Raw genomic sequence first — 17,229 nt, 5'->3', positions numbered from 1 at the left:
CCCAATACGCGCACACACACACCCTTCTCTCTCTCCTTTCTATGTTACACAACAGCAAGTGACAATGCAGACAGTATCATGTTGACAGGGAGGTATCCCATATTTAAAGAAGCCAGAAAAGCTCTCTCTCTGCAATTGGCCTGCCAGCTTAAAGCTACAGCCATAAAAATATATTCAGTGCAGGCTGGAGAGGTCTGTGTACACAAAAGGCTAATCTTGTGCTTTAAATTGGTACTGCTATAGACGGCAAGTCTTGGCAGTTAAGTCTTTTGAGAAAGGGCAGAGGGAGATCAGACGTGAACAGGAATAGTCTGGCACGTTGCTTTTCAATGGAAACAATTATTGGTAACCACAGAGGTTAGCACTACTTTCTTAAAGGAAACTGAGCTACTTATTTGATTAAAGCAAAAAGGCTTTGCTCAATGACCCACATTATGTTACAACAGACAGAAGGGATTTTTCTTTTAGCGCTTTTACTTTGCGGACTGACGTGTAACGCTGTTACAGTAAAATTAAAATCCCCATGGACACCGTGGTAAAATTTAAATCACAGATTCATGGGAAAGTGAACAGATGCACACAAACCAATATTGAATGGGAATTCTTCATGCAACATTCGGGCTTCAGCAGAAATGAAGTGAGGGAGCATGACCTCGGGAAGAGGTTTTTAATATCCACATAGGTTATTGGCCACTATGACGGGGTGCATAAACCCCCTCTCCAGAGAGCAAAGGGTTGACAAGCAGTTTGGGGCTCAGGAGGTCCTGCCCTTTGCCCGTGCTGACCATACTCCACAAGGAGGGGGGGCTAACAGGGAGGCAGCTGGCTCAGTTGGGGTGAACAGGGCAGGGAGAAGGACCAGCTCTGGGAGCTCTGGAGGAGGAAGCAGCCAGACCCAGACTGGAAGGAGGAGCATCGGTGAGCAGCACCTCTTATGGGCCAGAGACAGGTAGGCAAACTGCAGCCCACCGCAGGCAGTGACCCAGGGAGGCTGACTTGAGGCATGTCGGGGTGAAAGACACAGGGCAGGACTCACAGGGCCCTGGGTTGGAACCCGATGGCACGGGAGGGCCTGGGTTCGCCTACCCCACCTACTGCGACCCCTAGGCAGAGTGACTGCCATAGCCCGCCATCCCCAGGCAGTGGATTCTGGACCCACTCACACCACCTAAAGGAGGCTTATTTTCAGTCTTGTGCAAAACTTCAGACCTCTATGTTAATGTTGAGAAGATTGACATGGAATGAAGCAGGAGAACATGGTTTATATTTACAATACTTTAAGACTGGAATAAGATACACTTGTTATTTACAGCTCATACTTGGGAATTCGCAGGGGCAGGGGTGGGAGAGCACAGCTGCCTCTGTGCAAATAGGGTCGAATCAAGCCCATAGATAAACGGCAATGTTAGATGGTTTCTTCCTGTTCTCTGTTGCCATCTAGCCCCTTTGCACTGTGATGGCTGCACAGAGGAGCCAGAAACTGGCTGAATCTCATCAACTGTTGGAGAATATCGTGATGAAGAACCAGCATGCTATACAACCTCCTACCTGAGGGTGTGCCAGGTCAGGAGAGGTGTGTCCAGGATGCTCCTGGACTACGGCTGTTCCCTGCTGAAGAACAGCCCCTGGGAAGCTGCTATGCTGGCACGGTTTAGAGGAGCCCCCACACTGTTCTGATCTACTCTGGGGCTCGCTTAGAACCAGTCCACGAACGAGGGAGCCACAACTGTCTCCTTTCAGCCTCCCTGTTGCAGCACCCAATACAGCCTACGCACAGGAGAGAACCTGGGCCTTTACTGACAGAGCACCAACATCAAGTGTGTATGAGTCTTTACAAAAACAGCAAGGCAGGGTCTTTGCCCTGAGGATCTTACTGGCCAAGCAATACATGCTGCTGGCAGAGTTATCATACTTATCTGCAGCTGCGGTAGAGTTAAATCTGAATTGCCATTTCGATAAAAAAAACCTTCTCCACCAACCTCCCCTGAGTGATTTAGTACACGGTTGTTCCTAAATTGCATTGGGCTGAAACCTGGTATACAAGCTGTCAGCCTTGATGTAATTTTTTTGGTAAAAAATGGTCTCTGTGTTGTAGGTTAAGCCATTTTGTTAGTTCTAATGTGGTAAGACAAATAGGGGATTGTTGGGTGGTTTTAGATGCTCTTTTTGTGTCCTGTTCTCTTCTAACTCGGGGGGAAAAGTATCTGAAAAAGACACAAATGTCTTCTGAATCTCAAAGCAAACCTTTCCTCCTTGATCTGCACTATGGCTCTGCTCTCTAAGATGCAAATCGCTACAGTATGTGTGTGTTAAATTCATTTTTTCCACTGTATACCATGCCCATATCACAAACTCTTCAGGGACATTAACAACATTCAAATATTACAGAGTTATCAGATTAAAAAAGATGGTACATTTTCACATCCCACAAAACCTCCCTACCCAATCCACCTCCTTCAATATGTCTTGAATAAATAGATGAACCTTGCAATGTGCCCCGAAAGTCAACAAATACAGAATCCGTTAGACCAAGAGGAAAAGCAACTTCCCGAATGCAGAACTCACCAGTATGAAGGCAATCTGTACCCAGTACGCTGATGAACAAATCCAGCAACTGTTAGCCAAAGCATCCAAAAAGTGATCAGCACCAAGAATGGAGAGAATGGTGGTCTCCTACCTGCCCAGGACCCAAAGCAGAGAAGGCCTTACAGATCAAACCAAATCGAGCATCTTGAATTGCATTTGGAAAGAAATTAGAAGTCAGTCCTGTTTCTCAGTTTCCCAGGAAGAAACACCACTATGTAAGAGGGTGCATGCAAACCATGTTCCCAGTCACACCTCACAAGGTGGTAGCTGGCAGAGCCTGTCCTTTAGTAGGTGATATATAGATATCTTCCTACTGTATTTTCCACTGCATGCATCCGATGAAGTGGGCTGTAGCCCACGAAAGCTTATGCTCAAATAAATGTGTTAGTCTCTAAGGTGCCACAAGTACTCCTGTTCTTTTTGTGGATAATATTTGCCTCAGACAGTAACATTTGTTTGCAGCTGCAATAAAAAATATGAATAGATTCAAGAGCAATTGTAAATGGAAAGAGGGGTTGATATACACGAGAACACAACATTGGCATCTGTTCTGTACAGCATGCAAGGGGGGAAATTCATTAAATTTTGTATAAGTGGATTTAACTGAGTGCCTAATTTCATTACAAATAGGAAAGTGAAAGCGCACAAACTAAGCAGGGGGAAGTAATAATGAGAAAAGATTCAGTTTCTATGACAACTGTTGTAGCACGCTCTCATAATCACAGTACGAGGTCTATCAGGGATGTAAGTGCCAACAACAAAACAAGAGTCAGCTCCGTTCCATTGTGGAGCTTTTCCCAACCCATTCTTAATAACTACACTGGTGCTGTGGATGCAGCCAATAAGTCTGATAAGTAGGGCAGAGATTTATGTAACATAATTTTACAATTAATGTAGCAATATAATATATTCCCTTGCTTTTAAAAGAACCCCACTGTCAACACATGCGTTTTAACTGAAGATGTTCTGTAGTGCATTGGCTTTGGGTGAGTATGGCTGATTTTGCACAGTGAGTCTACAGCTACTTACACTGACTCAGGATCTGGTCTACTTGCATTTATAACCTGTTTTACAAAGAAAATTGAAGTCCATGGACTGCACCCAAGTACATTAATCAGCTGAACATGAACTCGTGTGACTTTGCTGCCAAAAGAGCTAATGCTATCCCACCACGCATAAACAGAGGAATCTTGAGTAGGAGTAGAGAGATTATTTTACCTCTGTATTTGGCACTGGTATGATTGGTGGTGGAATATTGTGTCCAATTCTAGTGCCCAGAATTCAGGAAGGATGTTGATAAACTGAAGGGTGTTCACAGAAGATCCACAAGAATTATTAAAGGATAAGAAAACATGCCTTCCAGTGGTAGACTCAAGGAACTCAATCTATGTAGTTTAAAGAGAAGGTTGTGGAGTGTCGTGATTACATTCTATAAGGATCTACATGGGGAACAAATAATAATAATGGGGTCTTCAATCTATCAGAGAAAGGTATAACTCGATCCCATGACTGGACGTTGAAGCCAGACATATTCAGACTAGAAATAAAGGTGTACATTTTTAATAGCGAGAGCAATTAACCATTGGACCAATTTACCAATGGTCACAGTGGATTCTCCATCACTGGCAATTTTAAAATCAAGACTGGACGTTTTTCTAAAAGATCTGGTCTGGGAATTATTGTGGGGAAACTCTCTGGCCTGTTATTCAGGAGGTCAGACTAGATAATCACAGAGGTCCCTTAGAATCATAGGAGATTAGGGTTGGAAGAGACCTCAGGAGGTCATCTAGTCCAACTCCCTGCTCAAAGCAGGACCAACCCCAACTAAATCATCCCAGCCAGGGCTTTGTCAAGCTGGGCCTTAAAAACCTCTAAGGATGGAGATTCCACCACCTTCCTAGGTAACCCATTCCAGTGCTTCACCACCTTCCTAATGAAATAGTGTTTCCTAATATGCAACCTAGACCTCCCCCACTGCAACTTGAGACCATTGCTCCTTGTTCTGTCATCTGAGAACAGCTGAGCTCTATCCTCTTTGGAACCCCTCCTTCAGGTAGTTGAAGGCTGCTATCAAATCCCCCCTCACTCGTCTCTTCTGCAGACTAAACAAGCCCAGTTCCCTCAGCCTGTCCTCATAAGTCATGTGCCCCAGCCCCCCAATCATTTTTTTTGCCCTCCACTGGACTCTCTCCAATTTATCAGAGGGGTAGCCGTGTTTGTCTGGTTCTGTAGAAGTAGCAAAGAATCCTGTGGCACCTTATAGACTAACAGACGTTTTGCAGCATGAGCTTTCGTGAGTGAATACCCACTTCTTTGGATGCAAGCAGTGGAAATTTCCAGGGGCAGGTGTATATATAAGCAAGCAAGAAGCAAGCTAGAGATAACGAGGTTAGATCAATCAGGGAGGATGAGGCCCTGTTCCAGCAGTTGAGGTGTGAAAACCAAGGGAGGAGAAACTGGTTCTGTAATTGGCAAGCCATTCACAGTCTTTGTTTAGTCCTGAGCTGATGGTGTTAAATTTGCAGATGAACTGGAGCTCAGCAGTTTCTCTTTGAAGTCTGGTCCTAAAGTTTTTTTGCTGTAGGATGGCCACCTTAAGATCTGCTATTGTGTGGCCAGGGAGGTTGAAGTGTTCTCCTACAGGTTTTTGTATATTGCCATTCCTAATGTCTGATTTGTGTCCATTTATCCTTTTCCTTAGAGACTGTCCAGTTTGGCCGATGTACATAGCAGAGGGGCATTGCTGGCATATGATGGCATATATTACATTGGTGGACGTGCAGGTGAATGAACCGGTGATGGTGTGGCTGATCTGGTTAGGTCCTGTGATGGTGTTGCTGGTGTAGATATGTGGGCAGAGTTGGCATCGAGGTTTGTTGCATGGGTTGGTTCCTGAGCTAGAGTTACTATGGTGCGGTGTGCAGTTGCTGGTGAGAATATGCTTCAGGTTGGCAGGTTGTCTGTGGGCGAGGACTGGCCTGCCACCCAAGGCCTGTGAAAGTGTGGGATCATTGTCCAGGATGGGTTGTAGATCCCTGATGATGCATTGGAGGGGTTTGAGCTGGGGACTGTATGTGATGGCCAGTGGAGTCCTGTTGGTTTCTTTCTTGGGTTTGTCTTGCAGTAGGAGGCTTCTGGGTACACATCTGGCTCTGTTGATCTGTTTCCTTATTTCCTCGTGTGGGTACTATAGTCTTGAGAATGCTTGGTGGAGATTTTCTAGGTGTTGGTCTCTGTCTGAGGGGTTAGAGCAGATACGGTTGTACCTCAGTGCTTGGCTGTAGACAATGGATCTTGTGGTGTGCCCGGGATGGAAGCTGGAGGCATGAAGGTAGGCATAGCAGTCGGTAGGTTTTCGGTATAGGGTGGTGTTAATGTGACCACCACTTATTTGCACTGTGGTGTCTAGGAAGTGGACCTCCCGTGTAGATAGGTCCAGGCTGAGGTTGATGGAGGGGTGGAAGCTGTTGAAATCATGGTGGAATTTTTCTTTGCTACTTCTCTCCAATTTGTTCACATCATTTCTGTAGTGGGGGGCCCAAAACTGGACGCAATACTCCAGATGTGGCCTCACCAGTGCCAAATAGAGGGAAATAATCACTTCCCTCGATCTGCTGGCAATGCTCCTACTAATGCAGCCCAACATGCCATTAGCCTTCTTGGCAACAAGGGCACAGTGCTGACTCATATCCAGCTTCTCATCCACTGTAATCCCCAGGTCCTTTTCTGCAGAACTGCTGCTTAGCCAGTCGGTTCCCAGCCTATAGCGGTGCATGGGATTTTTCCTTCCTAACTGCGGGACTCTGCACTTGACCTTGTTGAACCTCATCAGATTTCTTTTGGCCTAATCCTCCAATTTCTCTAGGTCACTCTGGACCCTATCCCTACCTTCCAGAGTATCTACCTCTCCCCCAGCTTAGTGTCATTTGTGAACTTGCTGAGGGTGCAATCCATCCTGTCATCCTCATAATTAATAAAGATGTTGAACAAAACCGGCCTCACGACCAACCCCTGGGGCACTCCGCTTGATACCAGCTGCCAGCTAGACATCGAGCTGTTGATCACTACCTGTTGAGCCTGACAATCTAGCCAGCTTTCTATTCACCTTATAGTCCATTTATCCAATCTATACTTTTTTAACTTGCTGGCAAGAATACTGTGGGAGACCATATCAAAAGCTTTGGTAAAGTCAAGGTCTATCACATCCACTGCTCTCCCCATATCCACAGAGCCAGTTATCAAATCATAGAAGGCAATCAGGTTGGTCAGGCATGACTTGCCCTTAGTGAATCCATATTGACTGTTCCTGATCACCTTCCTCGCCTCCAAGTGCTTCAAGTGCTTCTGGCCTTGGAATCTATTAATTTTCCCCACGTTAGTATTATAAATGACTAGAACGATTAAGAGGTTGCAATAAATGTTGGTAGAATTTACCCTCACTTTCCTGAGCTCAGCTGTTCCTAGAGTAATCAGTGTAGAATATCCTCCTGCCCCTTGTCTCAACCCCTCATTCACTGTGGTTGAAAAGTCACTCCCAAACTTTTTATATTGCTGGATTGGAGCTAATAGGACTCATCTAATCTGACCAGGAGGGTGAGTCAGCATAAATAATTACATCTCTGGGCAGGGTAGCTCTTGACTCAGAGGCTGAGTAAGCAGAACAGGTTTGCATCCCTGTTGCAGGATCCTAGCACTTGACTCTTTGTTCCACTGGCAAAACCAATGACTTTGCATAGAAAACAAGTCAAAATTCAAATCTTAGAAAGTTTTTGGTGGAAAAAAATAGCCATTTTACCACCATTCAGGGGCAAATAGTATTTAAGGGGCACAAAATCTCCTTGAATGAAGTGTTCAATAATTTCCCAAGAAAACTTTTAGCAGTTTTGCATTGCTTTATTCCTGGGACAAAGGAAATCCATTGGGGTCAGACGATAACTGCAATCAAGCTGGCTGATAAAAAATATCCCCACTGTTTTCTGGGAAAGGCATTTCAATTATCTTCTGGCACAGGTAATGTTAACCCTCTGTGATACTTAAAACAAGAGTGGACAGGTGCACAAATGCACTGCAGCCATTAATGGGCAGCAAATTAGATTCAATTAAGTCTTTTCCATCTCTAAGTCCCTAGGATTCTTCGCTGAACAATGGTTAGAGTACTGGAGGCTGTCTGACCTTCTCTTGTCCCTCTCCCAAAAAAATCCAAAGGCAAAAAACACTCTTGCTTGTTTCTGTGTTGCAAACCAAGCCACTGTTAAAGTGTTTTTAATCTTTCAAGAAGGAACCACTGCGATATGGGAACTTATCTGACACAAGCAAAACCCTAAACAGAACATTGTAGGAGGCATGATGGTAGAAGCTGACAATATCTCCTGTAGGGCACCGCAAGTAAAATCAAGAGGCAAGAATTCTAACTAATATTATTGTTATGCTGACAGCAATGTTATTTTAAGGTTCTCCCCCTTCAACTTTTTGCCTTTTCAGTTTACAGCTGGTTTATTAAGACATTACCATTGAACAATGGCTAAGACAATCACAAGCTTCCTCTCCCCTTCCCACTTACTGGGGACACAATGGATTTTTTGTTGTTACAATTGACAGCTTCCTGGGAGGATAGCTCAGTAGTTTGAGCATTGGCCTGCTAAACCCAGGGTTATGAGTTCAATCCTTGAGGGGGTCACTTAGGGATCTGGAGCAAAATCAGTACTTGGTCCTGCTACTGAGGGCAGGGGGCTGGATCTGATGACCTTTCAAGGTCCCTTCTAGTTTAAATTTTTTTCAGGGGAAGGGATGGAGGGAGGGATAGCTCAGTGGTTTGAGCATTGGCCCACTAAACTCAGGGTTGTGAGGTCAATCCTTGAGGGGGCCATTTAGGGATATGGGGCAAAAATTGGTTGGATGATTTAACTGGGGATTAGTCCCGCTTTGAGCAGGGGGTGGGACTAGATGATCTCCTGAGGTCCCTTCCAACCCTGATATTCTATGATACTATGATAGTATGGCCATCATAGGCAAATTAATGAAGCATTTAAGCAGGCATAATATCCCAAGCTTCAGACAACAGAGCCCAGTTCACTTGCAAGGAGTTTGTGCAGTTTACCCAGGAATGGGAATTCAGTCAAATCACATCATCACTACTCCACAGCCAGTTAAATGGCAAAGCCACATCAGCAATTAAAATGACTCAGAGCCTATGAAAGAAAGGGGCATAAAGCAAAGAATATATATGGCAAGCCATTCTTGAACAGAAAAAACTCCCATAGAAAGCCTTTACAGCAGCCTGGTACAACATGTGATGTCAACTAAAGATGCATGCGTACCTTGGTGCCTATAGCCCCGGCATTACTATGACTGGCAGTGATGGAAGGAGTAACAGACAAACTAGAAGAGAGAGAGACACAAAGGCCAAAGCCTATTGTGACCAACAAGCTAGGGTCTCCTGGTGGTGGTTCTGGGAAAGACTTACCAGGATGAAATTATTTCCTCAGTGTTTGGAAACAATCTACATGTATTGAATAGATGAATCCTCATTCATATAACATAGCAATGGAATTGCATTGAAATCAAAAAGCCATTTGCCCACTATGATCACAAGACATAAATGTGGATGTGGAGTATGGTGAAACGTGCAATCCACTGAGACTTTCTCGGCGGGACATAGCCTCTGTTTGCCAGAAGCTGGAAATGGGCGACAGGGGATGAATCACTTGATGATTACCTGTACTGTTAATTTTTTGGGTCACCTGGCATTGGCCACTGTTGGAAGACAGGCTACTGGGCTAGATGGACCTTTGGTCTGACCCAGTATGGCTGTATTTATGTTCTTATGAACACGAGCTAATAAGTGACAGATGGATATTGGAGCAGACTCTCAAAACACCACACCGCCAGAAGAACCAAGTGCAAGGCATCCCAAGAAAGACTCGCATTCCCTCCAACATCAAACAGCCATCAAGGTAACTATATACAAGACCGTGTACAATACTATGGTGTGAACGAACAACCCTCCCAAATGCAGGGGAAATACCTTCGGTCCCAAGCAAGTTAAGAGTTAATTTAAAAAAAATGGTGTTAAGTTACATATGATGAGATAGATTTTAAGGGAGTGCCATAGGATGGTAAATAGGTAAGCAGGTTATGGTATGCTATCTCAAATGTGACAAAAGGGATGTTATGGTAGATAGCGCCCTCTAATGGGAAGGTATGATATGATAGTATGCTTACATATAGGGTAATAAATGCTGAATGTTGCACTGTCTTGGCTCTCTCTCTTTTCATGCTTGAGCACTGAACAATTTCTTCTTTCACGCTGTCCCTCTCTCTTATTCCTAATGAGTCCTCTATTTTAGAAGATCGTATGGTTTAAATATGCTGGGGAATGGAGCGAGGGTACAGAGCAAAGAAAAGTAAGTTCTATTAAAGCTCTGTTTTGTTTGCACAGTAGTCTCTCATCTGCCACATGAGAGTGCCCTTCATAAAAGCCCCCTTAAAGGAAATGGGCTTTCCTTTAATAGGCTCTGAATCGTTGGCAGATGTCTGATCTCAAGTGCTCCCTATATTCATCTCCTGCATTTATTTCTAGTATTATTAAAGAACTGATCCCCCCAAGTGACATTTTAAAGGAAATACATTTGTTTGCAAGTAACTCTGTATAATCATTATTGGTAACATTTTCAAAAGTGATTTAGGCTCTTAGGGTTGCCAAATAAGGAACAGTTTTCTTAGCACATCTGCCCCACTCCTCCTCCCAATATTATAATCAGCATCATTAATAATAAATAAACAAATCATAATAAACAATAATCACCTACATTCGCTGGGGTATTTCTTGCCGCTTTTTTTGCAGCACTCAGCAGCTCCCAATCTTGTTGCAAGAGATGAAAAAATAAGAGACATCCCTAGTAATAAGGGATGTTAGCAACCCTAGCCCTTGGGTTCCTTGAGACTAGATGCCTAAGTCTCTAAGCCACATTTGAAATGGGACTTAGAAGCCACTTATGTGGTTCTGAAAAAATTTACCTTGTATAGATAAGCTCAAAGCTGAAATTCACAGAAGTACCAAGGGGCCGGAAAGGATCAGAGGCCCATAGATAAACTTACATTAATGGTATGAGAGGTTTAGAAAATCAGGGACACTGCCCCAAGGGTGAACTTCATAGAGCAGAGTATGTCACCCAGGTCACATTCTCCAGACCTGGGAGGTTTGCCTGAGTTAAGACTGATATAAAATTTAAGTTCTATCAGAACTGCTCTGTATGTGCCGCTGAATCATACTGCTGACAAACAAAAACATGGCATGTAAGGTCAGCCTATTGCATAACTGACAAAATAAAACAGACTCTCAGGATCAAAGTCTGGCCTGAAGCCCTCTGCAATCCTATTACCTTCAGGACAGAATTTGGCCCGCTGAATTTAAGGCAATTTTTAAAGCTCATAATGAATCAGTGTTCAAGAGTAAGGCCCTTTTCTCTCCCAATCGATGCACCTTTCCCCTCCCACGAACACAGGGTCCTGCTCTAAATAACAGATTTCTGCAAGTTCTGGTTCCTTCTTAAGGGCTAAATTTTACCTTCAGGGACCAGAGCCTTAGCTGATATAAACCAGCGTAGTTTCATTGGCTTCAACGGGGCTACATTAATTTATACCAGCACAGGATCTGGTCCCCACTGTGTATAGAGAGGTTTTTCATTACATTAAAATGGAAACCATTCACACAGACCACAAAAGGCAGATTTAGTCCATTACTGGCCAAAGTGGTACAAGAATGCCTGACAAATTCTGACTGGGGCGGGGAATCTTACTGGAAGATAAATGAGGCAATTAGAGGTAAAGACAATTTTCTGAATCATTTTTGGGGCATGTTAGTGTTGCTCTATTGGTTACTTCCCCAGAGCTTACACTGTTCTTTCAGGACACATCTTAGACATAAAAAAGTAAGTTTATTCTTTTGGAATTGCTTTATGACTTCACAGAAAGCACAAGTGAGAATTCCGCTCTCTCCAGCTTGGGAACGCTATAGAAATCCGAGGCAATGAATTCTCAGAACTTGCTGCTATTAGATAATTACTTTTCAAAGCTCAGTTTACTATAATAGAATCCAGACCTAAGGTACAAGCTGTACTGTAGAGAATGGGACAATGTCAACCCTTTTTCTCCCATCTTCGTAGATTCTTATTCCTCTGTATCCACCAGCACTGTATCTGAGCACCCATCAAATTATCAAATGTTCACTAAGAGACGCTTCTCTCTTTCCTTTAATCTCTTACTCTTTTCTCTCTAAACCCCAAATGTTCAAGGACTGGATTTTTGTGTGGTTGTTTTTATAATGTACTAGCTGAGTAGGTCATGTCTCCTTTTAGTGGAGAGTTCACAGAGGATAAGAACCTACTACTGCTACCAACAAATGAAATTATTCCTTTAGGTCCAGTGATAGAGGAGTATGAATTTGGTGCTAAGCATCCCACATTCAATCTCTGATGATCCATGGTGGGTCTGTTATGTTTCACTGTGTCCGGCTTGTTTTGCAGGCAGGCAGGCAGGCGTATGTGTGTGTGTTTTTTGAGGGAAGGCTCGTTCAAAGTTGTGGGCTTTCTCATTTTGCTCTGAAAGCAAATCATCCTGATCGTTTCCATGAATGAGCTCCAGCTTTGTCAGCCAGTCTCTGAGAAAATTCCATCTCCTGAACACACACGTCTCACTCCAAACGGTGACCGTGTCATTGGTCTAGTGGACCACAACTGTCATGGGAGGTCATGATCAGGTAAGACAAGATTAGGCACCATGCAACAGGAAGACAGTGGAACGAGTTGAGTACTGGGGTGACAGACTCTTGGGGGCCTGTGCTTCTAAGCAGAGGGGCATGTTGTGGTCTGAACCAGCTGTAGATTATTTTTAAGGATAGGGGTTTTACTCCTAAGCAGTGAAACCTTTGCAAGCCTTTGGAAGACAACGGGGAAGCCCACTGGTTAATGAAGGCAGAAATCAGCCTTAATAGCCTACATTAATTTATAGAGATTAAAACACCGGGTTTCTGACATGGAGCACGCCAAGTCATTGGGATAAGGGCATGTGAAAAATTGAGCAGTAATGGTCACACTCTGTCCATACCCATTAGTTGGATGAGGAGAGTGGGTTGGAATGTGACATATTGGGTCAATACGGGAACATCAAAAGCAAAGGAACAAAGTGAGTGTCTGTGTCTAAAGCCAAGAGGCTTATATTATTTTCCCCACTCTTATTGCATGTTACTGGGATAATATGAATTACAGAGGAGCCCTGTAGAAATGTACATATCTAGATAGATATAGATACACACAAGCGCAGAAAGAGAGGGGGCTGTATGGAGGGTTTGCTGAAACCACACGTTTTAGCCCCCTGCTCTTTGCAATGTATCAAATATAGCACTGGCACAACATGAAAAAATAAAATAAAATGTGGCCAAAAAGGGGCTGAAGTTCAAATCCACATCTCAAAATATAGACCAGGCTCTGTCTAAATCGAACAATCCAAAAATCAGGCAGACAAAATGCATTTGTCACTATAAAAAAAATATAGTCAGCATCGTGTCCAACGTCTTAAAAACAGTGAACTACCTACGTCATTTCTAGTGACACTAACCAGGCTAAAGGAAAATGTGTAAAGGATGTCAACCCTCATGCTTCAGGAGATAAAGGCAATGACCTACTACTGGGAGCATGAAATCATCGTTCCTAAAAGGTACATTATAGCAGAGTTGTCTCTTGTGGAAGTTTTCCTCTCTTCTGTAAAGAATCTGCTATTAGCCACTGTAAGACAGAGAGGATATTGGTCTAGATGAGCCATTCTTCTGATGAACTAAAGCAAACCCTATGCTTTTAAATTAGTGCACACAAAGAATTTGTTGATTACAATATATACACTCAGAACTATTCCCCATTATGGGCAATTGCTCACCCATAATGACTGTATGATTGAGACTTTGTCTCATTTTATTTAACACAATAGCATCCATCCACTTAGGCAACTACCTTATACCTGTTAACCATCACAATATATTGGTGATGTGAGAATTAATTTCGAATTGTGAGATCATTTGATAGAGGCATTATTTCTCATTCAGATACATTCATTCCTGATGACACTTAGGAGAAATGCTATGATTGTATGTCATTTAATTGCATGGTTGTTAACAAATCATTATTTTATAGCAACATGTAACTTTTCCTTACCATTTTCTAACTGAGGATCTCAAAGCACTTTACAAACACAAAGTCCCTCAGCACCCAGGGGTGGTAGGATATGTGCACTAAATATATATTTATGTGTGCACCTACCTGCTAGAGTACAGACCTACTCACCAACTAGAGCTGGGCTCTAAATCTGAACATTCCCAAAACTGGGGGGAAAAAAATCTAGATACAGCCCAGAATCTAAACCCTGCAACTTGGGTCCATCTCTAATTAAGGTTTCAGGCATAGATCCTCAGCTTGTGTAAACTGATGTAGCTCCATTGATTTCAATGAAGCTGTGGTGATTACACCCGTTGAGGGGCGGCCCCCAACTTTCATTTCCCCCTCTTATGATAAACACACATTTTGGGGGAAGAGTTATTTTCTTGCTGCTGTCTAGTCATGGTATTGATACAGTTATAATGGTGACTGAGTCCAGGCCACGGGCCGGCAAACGTTGGAAAGCTGCTCAGGTGCTCAAAGATTCTGTCAACCAAACAATTTCATTGAAAGCAAAGAAGAGGTGCGAACATCTCTCCTGTAAAGAAAAGGCATGAAACTGTGCATGGTTTACTCAAATCCTAAACTGCAAATCTGACCTCCCAAGCTCTTCCTAATGTATTTACGCACCTAAAGATCCAGATAGGCCCTCCTGGGATTTACAGAAGTGGGTAGCTCCCACTAGAAGTTAGACACCTAACCTGATTAAGCACTTTTGTAAATACCAGTAGGCACCTATCTGCATCTTTAGGAACCTCAACACCTAACTCTGGCATGTGGACAGCAGTTACATGCCAATGGCTGCATGGGGTTGTTCTTCTGTGTTCCTTTGCTTGGGGTCTGAGGCCTGATTTGGGAAAACTCAGGCAGATATCTTGGACGAGTAGTTATGTCATACATGTGAACTGAGAAATGAGAGTGAATGTGTCTCTTGTGTTAAGACCAAAGCAGATTGTGAAGAACTTCAAAATCTCACAAAACTAAGTGATTGGGGGCAACAAAATGGCAAAAAAAAATTTAATGTGGGATAAATGTATGCACATTGGAAAAAAAAAAAACTACTATATACACACACATGATGATGGGGGCTTAATTACTACGGTCAGGTCAAAAAAAAGATCTTGGAGTTATGGATAGTTCTCTGAAGATGTCCATGCAGTGCCAGAGAGGCAGTCAAAAAAAAAAACAGGATGTTAGGGAATCATAAAAAGATATAGAGAATAAGACTATATATATATTATATATATTATATATATCATGATGGTATGCCCATCTCTGAATACTGTGTACAGTCACTCATCTCAAATCATAAAAAAAAGAAGCTAAAGAAAGGAAAAGAGAAAGAAAAAGCAACTAAGGAGTAGAGAGGTTTAGAGGAGAGGGAAGAGGAGAGATTAGAGACTTCTGGAGAAGAAAAAGAGAGAAAGAGAAGGGGGATATGGAGGTATATAAAATCTGAGAAAGTGGATAAGGAAAAGTTATTTACTTATTCCATAATACAAGAACTAGGGGTCACCAAATGAAATTAATATAGGCAGCAGGTAAAAAAAAAAAAAAAGGAAGTTCTTCTTGCACACGCGCATCAACTTCTGGAACTCCTTACCTGAGGAGGAGAGGAGGGGCTAGGACTATAACAATGTTAAAAAAAAGGACTGGATAAATTCATGGTGGCTAAGTCCATAAATGGCTATTAGCCATGATGGTAAGAAATGTGTCCTAGCCCCTGTGTGTCTCAGAGATGGAGATGGATGGCAGGAGAGAGATCACTTGATCTGCCTGTTGTTAGGTTCACTCCTCAGCACACACCACATTGGCCACTGTCGGCAGAGAGACTGGGGACCTTGGACCTGCCTTGGTCTGACCTCTCGGCCTTTCTTATGTTCTTGTACACTACGTTTCAGTCTCCCTGATTCCAACAGGAAATTTACTGCAGTGAAGCAGCACCATGCACACACACTTCTATCACCTTCACCTTCCACGCAAGGATCTCAAAAAAACATCATAAATACTAACGACTTCATCTCACAGCTCCTAGGAGATAGGTATTATTACAGGCCATGTCAGCTTGAGTAAATCACTGTTGTATTTTAGTCAGGTTCTAATTTTGTGTTCACCACTGTGGTATCTCTTAACCTCTGTGTGGCTCAGTCCTATCTCCCTTCCTCCCCGCTCCCTCATCTATAATATGGGGCTTATCTGGAGCATCTTTTATGTGGCGTTTTGAAATGGTTCTCCCCTCCATTCATTCCATCTACTACAGCTGTCTCCACAAACCCTTTTAGTCACAGTCTCGTAACCCGTTGCAAACTTCCAGACTATCATTGACCCTAAATTAGAAAGTTGCCGCCGATGGGTAAAAAGGGCTGGGAAATTCAAAGAATGATCATCTGCCACAGGTTTCTGGGCTTGATCAATATAAAGATCAACTGTCCCAAGAAGCTGTATTTGTGCATGTCAATAAGCCTTGATTGCAAAGCTTGAAAAACAGACATCAATACTTTCCTTTGATAAAATGCAACAGAACTTATGCTAGATCGTGATCAGTGGAACACAGCCACTCAAATCACACTACAAGTACTAATTTTTTAGACAAAATACATGATTACTTTTATAAATGACTGACTATTCCCCCAGAGGACCAATCATAGCACAGATGATGGTCAGATGTGGTCCGACACCAAACCAATAATTAAATGCTGGTATTTGGCTAAAGCAAATTGCAAGCAAAGGATATTGGTCTGCTGTCTATACTGAGAAATTAATGTTTTAGAAACTGAATAATAAATGCCTTTAGAGTTTTCTTATACTTTTTTTTTAAATTGCATCCCCAGGACAGCGTGTTCCCCTTCTCATTCTAAAAGAGGCAGATTCTTCACACAACTTTTTCAATAAATGGGTCTTTTATGCAGTATCAATGAAACCTGATTTGGGCTAAACTCAGTTATTTTTTTTCACCCATTTTAAATTACAGTAGTAAATATAGTGAGCCCTGTGATTCTGTTGGCACCATCCTAGGTAGGGCTTAGAACTAGGTCCTGCAGTCTGGGGTTGGCAGAGACAGTGGTAATGTCAAAAGCAATGGCAATCTCCATGTCAGGAGGAAGCTGGCTCTGTTCCTCAGTCTATAATGGAAAAGCATTCGCTTCAGCTCAAAGGGATCTGTTCAGTTGTGCTCCTTTCTACTACGAGTAGCGGGAGGAAATCAAGAAAAGGAAATCTTAGGCTGAAGGTTAGGATAAATGGGCCGGATTCTCAGCTGATGTAAATTGCCATCACTCCATTGACCTCAAAAGCAGTGCCGGTTTATGGCAACTGAGGATACAGCCCAACTTCTTTCCACTATTAGTAACAGTCTTCCCCAAAATTGTGGTAGAGACCTCACCACTTGGAATTTAAAATTTTACAAGGCAAAGAATATGCCGTGCAGAACAATACGGTG

The 17,229-nt window shown here is 42.9% G+C and overlaps 1 protein-coding gene across 6 annotated transcripts in view; it reads right to left on the bottom strand.

Annotated features, from left to right (window-relative positions):
* The window catches only part of ANKFN1 (ankyrin repeat and fibronectin type III domain containing 1), a 275,486-nt gene that overhangs the window by 233,897 nt on the left and 24,360 nt on the right, over positions 1–17,229 (bottom strand). The window contains exons 1-2 of one of the 6 annotated variants that reach the window (XM_039501570.1): positions 11,385–11,476; positions 10,391–10,447 (exon numbers count right to left, since the gene is read on the bottom strand). The exons of 1 other annotated variant lie outside the window; for it this stretch is intronic. The gene's annotated coding sequence lies outside the window, so the exon portion shown is untranslated. Of the gene's footprint in view, positions 1–10,390; positions 10,448–10,602; positions 11,095–11,384; positions 11,477–17,229 lie in introns of those variants that run through there. 4 more of the 6 variants (XM_039501567.1, XM_039501566.1, XM_039501568.1 and 1 more) reach the window with 4 other exon arrangements.

Source organism: Mauremys reevesii, linkage group 15 (assembly GCF_016161935.1).
Source record: "Mauremys reevesii isolate NIE-2019 linkage group 15, ASM1616193v1, whole genome shotgun sequence".
Taxonomy (NCBI): Eukaryota; Metazoa; Chordata; order Testudines; family Geoemydidae; genus Mauremys; species Mauremys reevesii.
The sequence above is the reverse complement of the archived record's forward strand: the minus strand, read 5'-3'. Positions and strand labels throughout refer to the sequence as shown.